This window comes from Amblyomma americanum, chromosome 10 (assembly GCF_052857255.1).
Source record: "Amblyomma americanum isolate KBUSLIRL-KWMA chromosome 10, ASM5285725v1, whole genome shotgun sequence".
Classification (NCBI taxonomy): Eukaryota; Metazoa; Arthropoda; class Arachnida; order Ixodida; family Ixodidae; genus Amblyomma; species Amblyomma americanum.
The window spans coordinates 127,675,268-127,681,267 of record NC_135506.1 but is presented as its reverse complement, the minus strand read 5'-3'; positions in this window follow the sequence as shown (position 1 = coordinate 127,681,267).

Genomic DNA, 6,000 nt, shown 5'->3' with positions numbered 1-6,000 from the left:
TCTGAAGGTGAAGGTAGGGGGTCGAGTAGAGGACTCTACTGGTTACGAAGGCATGCGCCAGCCGCAAGGCGTCCTTGCATCGTAGCCCCCCGCGTTTGTTAGAGACCCGGTGGACCATTCAGCCTACCTGAGTTCCTACCTTGCGCAGTCTGGCTAGTGTTGTTTCAACTCGTCTATGTTTGTGGATGAAAAGACCAAGTACTCTGATCTCGTCGGGTTCGGGTATGGGGTCGTTAGGCAGGGATAGTTCCAGTTTGGTATCGCACTTTGGTGATGGGCGAATGTGCATAAATTCAGACTTAGCCGTGGAGCCCTGAAGGCCGCAATGGCGAGCGTAGGCATCTACGATCGCTGCCGCTTGCTGCAGGTGGGTTTCTATGTCACCGACTGTGCCGTGTTTGGCCCAGATGGTTATGTCGTCCGCATACAGCGCATGCTGAATGCCTTCGACTTTCGCCAGCTGGGCCGGCAGATTCATCATGGCGAGATTGAAAAGGAGCGGAGAAAGAACCGCGCCCTGCGAGGTTCCTCGCGTTCCTAGCTGGTAAGGGCCGTGTTCTTCGTCTTGTATCCTGATGATGTATTGTCGCTCAGATAGGAATTGTTTGACGTACTGAAAGGTTCTGCGACCGCAGTTGGTCTGGGAAAGATGTTGTAAGATGCTTTCATGTTTGACATTGTCGAAGGCGCCATTTAAATCTAAGGCGAGTACTACCTTGTCGCTTAGGGGTGTTGCAAATTGGTCGCAAGCCCCAAGGGTAGCGTTGGCCTGGCGGCCTGGGGCACAGCTGGAAACATCCGAAGGTCCTGGCAAAGGATGAGTCGACTGCCAACAGAACAACTTGTTTATTCTAGCATCGCAAACGAGCAGCCGGTCAGGGCGACCACGTTACTCGACGGAAGAAATCGAAGCCTCTTTTGGCGTCCGGGGCAGCTGCCTTTATACCCTCGGAGTCGAGGGCAAGAAGGAACGGCTCGGGATGAGGCGCACGAGACGGCGACGCACGGACATGTTGAGACGTGACGTGACGCGTCCGCCGGGCCGGCGCCGGTCAGACCTCCTCGCCACCCAGTTGGGGAGCTCCTCTCCCCGGCTGCCGCGATTTGACAAGCGTGGGCACCAACATGCACACACACACACGCACACACGAAGACACGTGGCATTGAAACCTGCCTGGACGCGCTTGGCGGGAGGCGTTGCGGCAGCGCTGAACGGGCCAAAATGACCGCCACTTTGAACGAAGCCCCGGCGTCCGTTGCATCCGCGCCGGCTATACCGCGCGTCGTAGGCGAAACGTAACAGACCGCCCCGCCGGGAGAAGGAGATCCCGATGGTCAGGGGACTGCATCCGCTGTCCGGAGGGATGTCGCTCGATGATGCTCGTAATCGAAATCGGTCGTCCCTCGGCGTTGCTTGAGCGCAGCGCACAGAGAAGGCCTCGTTCTCAGGTTCAGGTTCACACAGGACACTGCAAAGTGACTTCGGGAGAGTTGCCATTTTTGTTCTCGTTCCCAGCAAGCGTTAGAACTACGCCGAAACGCAACCGCTCAGTCAGCAAGCACGACACAACCGTCACTAAGCTCTGCCAGGCTCTTTCCCCTTTTATACTACTGCCTAGTTCCTTACAGTAGTCAAGCAGCACTCAGAACGCGTCCACAAATGGGAAAATTGCACTAGAAAGCACGTCATCACTTTGAAACACTAAACAAAAGTAATATGTTAAAATCCTGCCTCAGGAAGAAAACATCAGTAACAAACAACTTTGAGGCGGATTCCCACGTTAGGGGCCTCGACTTAAGCCATCGGCGTTACCGTTGAGACTCCCCTTTTTGTAACGAACCTCAAAGGAATATTGTTGCAAAGCGAGGCTCCAGCGCAGGAGGCGGCCATTTTTGGGAGAGATGGTCTGCAGCCATTGGAGAGGGCAGTGATCCGTCTCAATAATAAACCTTGAGCCGGCTAGGTAGCATGACAATTTCTGAACGGCCCACACGAGACACGCACACTCTTTCTCGGTGGCGCTGTACGCCTGCTCACGACAGGTCAGCTTACGACCAGCATACAGGACGGGGTGTTCCACTTCTCCATTTTCCCGTTGGCACAGTACAACGCCCATGCCTCGCTCACTAGCATCGCACTGAACAACGAACCCTTTTGTGTAGTCTGGCGATCGTAGCACAGGCTGGCTTGTTAGGGCGCTCTTTAGGGCGCTAAAAGCTCTTTCCTTTGTCTCGCCCCAGACGACTGTTTGGGGCTCTGTTTTTCTTAGAGCATCCGTCAGGGGAGCCGCGATATCGGAGTACCTGGGGATGTACCTCTGATAGTAGCCGGCGACACCTAAGAACGACCGAATATCGGTCTTCGTGCGCGGTTGCGGGAAGTCTCGCACAGCGGCCACCTTTATTTCAGAGGGGCGGCGACGACCCTGTCCAATCACGTGACCGAGGTAGACAACCTCGGCCTGTGCTAATTTGCACTTGGGAGCCTTGACTGTCAAGCCCGCTTCGCGCAGGCGGGTTAGCACTGCCCGCAAGTGTGCCATATGCTCAGACCAGGATGCGGAGAATATCGCTACGTCGTCTAAATACGATAAAGGTGAATTCTTCCTGTCCCCGCAACACTTTGTCCATGAGGCTTGAAAAGCAGTATGGCGCGTTCTTCAAACCAAAACTCAAAACTTTAGGACGGAATGTTCCCATTGGTGAAATGAACGCCGCATACCTACTAGCCTCTTCTGTAAGTGGAACCTGCCAATAGTACTCTTGCAAGAGACGGTCCTTTGACTTCTAACTCCTAGCTGTCCGGACCACGAACCGCCATGCGACAAGCGCAACAGATCCTTACGGTAGCGCTGAGGCACGATCAGCTGATCGAACTCCACTCCCCTGCGGTCTAGATACTTCCGGTACAGGACCCCACCTCTTTCCATAAAACGAGCTATTTTTCTTGGCGATACCTTCCTTGACATTGCAGCGCATGTTTTCTAGGCTGCCATCCTTTTTTGCTCGGCTATCAAAGCCGACCGGCTGACTTTTAGCAACCTATTAAGTCCATCTGACGTAGGCGCGATGAGCAAATCTGCAGATAGCTCTTCTAACTTTCCCGTGTCGGGCATTTCCTTTCCAGTACATGGTGCCTTCAACGCTACAGGCTCAATTTTATTCAGTTCGGACGTGCTCTGAATATCAGCTTGCTGCGCCTCCGACCCTTTCTCATTGTTCGACAACGTCGGCCCCGCAACTACCGCCTTTGCAGCGAGCTCCCGAACTCTCGATCTGGTTAAGGCCTGTACGCTAGCCTCACCAAACAAAAGCCCCTTCTCGCGCAGAAGGTGATCGGACCTGTTCGAAAATAGGTACGGGTACTGGGGGGGGGGGGGGGGGGGGGGGGGGGCAGCATAGATGACACTGCGGCCTCCGTCTCAATTGCTCCGAAAGGTCCTTCAATAAGCACTTTTGCTACGGGCAGACACACGCTATGAGCTTCCACGGCTTGCTTGATCCATGCGCACTCGCCCGTGAACTTATCGGGTTCTACGTAAGAGGGGTGAACTACATCCATTGTAGCTGCGGAATCACGAAGCACTTGGCACTCTTTCCCGTTCACGAGGAAGTCTCGCATGTAAGGCTCGAGAAGCTTCATGTTCTCGTCAGTGCTGCATAATGACAAAAACACGACTTTTGTTTTGTTTCTGGACACTGCGCCGAAAAGTGACCCGGCTTCTGGCACGTATAACACACGCGCGCTTGCCTCGTCTCGAACCGCTTTCTGCTTTCGGCTTCGGGCTGCCGCGTCTCCTTACGTTCGGTCGGACTGCTTTCACTCGCATCCGCACTACGTGTGTCCCCCCTTGCTCTCATGGGTGTGAACTTCGGCCTCTCAGACTTGGAGCCAAATTCACACTTTGACCGTCCCTAGCTCCGCGAGCCCGACGCGTCACAAACTCCTCGGCTAGCTCGGCGGCTTTAGCCACTGTACTAACGTCTGGCCTATCCAAGACCCAGTACCGCACGTTCTCAGGTAACCGACTATAAAACTGTTCCAGCCCGAAACACTGCAGAATTTTCTCGTGGTCACCAAACGCTTTCTCTTCTTTGAGCCACTCCTGCATGTTTGACATAAGCCTGTAGGCAAACTCTGTATATGACTCACTTCTGCCTTTTTAATTTTCCCGAAACTTTCGACGGAACGCCTCCGCTGACAGCCTGTACTTTTTTAGCAGACTCAATTTCACTTGGTCGAAATCCTATGCCTCCTCTCTCTTCAAGCGAGCGACTACGTCGGCCGCTTCACCGGGTAACAAAGTGAGCAAGCGCTGTGGCCACGTTTCCCGAGAGAACCCCTGCTTCTCGCACGTTCGCTCAAAGTTAACCAGGAGCAAACCAATGTCCTCTCCAAGCTTAAACGGCCGCATCAGGTCAGTCATTTTGAAGGATACTCGTTCTCCTGCACCGTGTGCCTGACTTCCATTACGAGCGTGTTCCATCTCTACCTCGAGACGCTTCATTTCCAAAGCGTGTTGACGGTCGCGCTCTTCTTTCTCTTTATCTTTTTGTTCTTTACGTTCGCGCTCGTCTTTCTCTTTTTGCTCTTGACGTTCGCTCTCGTCTTTCTCTTTTCGCTCTTTACGTTCGCGCTCGTCTTTCTCTTTTTGCTCTTTACGTTCGCGCTCGTCTTTTTGCCCTCTCCTCAATGGTATCAACGCATTCCGACAGCTCGTCATCCTCAGCCTCCAACTCAAGAATAGCCCTTAGCAGTTCTGGTTTTCTGAGTTTGTCTGAGACATCCAGACCCAACTCTCTTGCAAGCTCCAGCAATTTCGGTTTGCGCAACGACTTCAAATCCATGGCTGCTCCGAATGCTGCTTTCTCTACTGCCTACTATTGTCTTGCCGCAAACTAACCCGGCAGCAACGACAACCACAATTACCAGCTCTGTTTCTGACACTAACAAAAGCCCGGCAAAACTCAGAAGAAGGAAGTCCCGCACTCACCAAACCTCGCAGCCAAGAATTCAGCGCAGTCGTTCCGCTGCAGGCAACCAGTCATCACACAGGGCTCGTTGCACTGCTCCCGGATGGTCGTTGTGCTGCTCAGCATACAGTCGACCGCATATCTTCGCTGCTGACCTCCGTTGTCGCGATCTCACCGCTGGCAACCAGTTGTTGCAAATGGGTCGCAAGCCCCAAGGGTAGCGTTGGCCTTGGGGCCTGGGGCACAGCTGGAAACATCCGAAGGTCCTGGCAAAGGATGAGTCGACTGCCAACAGAACAACTTGTTTATTCTAGCATCGCAAAAGAGCAGCCGGTCAGGCCGACCACGTTACTCGACGGAAGAAATCTAAGCCTCTCTTGGCGTCCGGGGCAGCTGCCTTTATACCCTCGGAGTCGAGGGCAAGAAGGAACGGCTCGGGATGAGGCGCACGAGACGGCGACGCACGGACATGTTGAGCCGTGACGTGACGCGTCCGCCGGGCCGGCGCCGGTCAGACCTCCTCGCCTCCCAGTTGAGGAGCTGCTCTCCCCGGCTGCCGCGCTTTGACAAGCGTGGGCACCAACATGCACACACACACACGCACACACGAAGACACGTGGCATTGAAACCTGCCTGGACGCGCTTGGCGGGAGGCGTTGCGGCAGCGCTTAACGGGCCAAAATGACCGCCACTTTGAACGAAGCCCCGGCGTCCGTTGCATCCGCGCCGGCTATACCGCGCGTCGTAGGCGAAACGTAACAGGGGGTATTCGACGGGGTTGAGAATTTCTCGATCGAGTTGTAGCAGAATGTCCTGTGCGGATCGGTGCGGGCGAAAACCGTACATGGTGTCAGCGAATGCGTTGTGGTCTTCCAAAAACTCGGACAGTCTATCTCGCACCATCGTTTCCATAAGCTTTCCCGCACAAGACGTAAAGGAGATGGGGCGAAGGTTGTCCGTGTTTATGGCTTTGCCGGGTTTGGGAATGAAAGAGACCAGAGCGGTCTTCCATTCGATTGGGAGGGG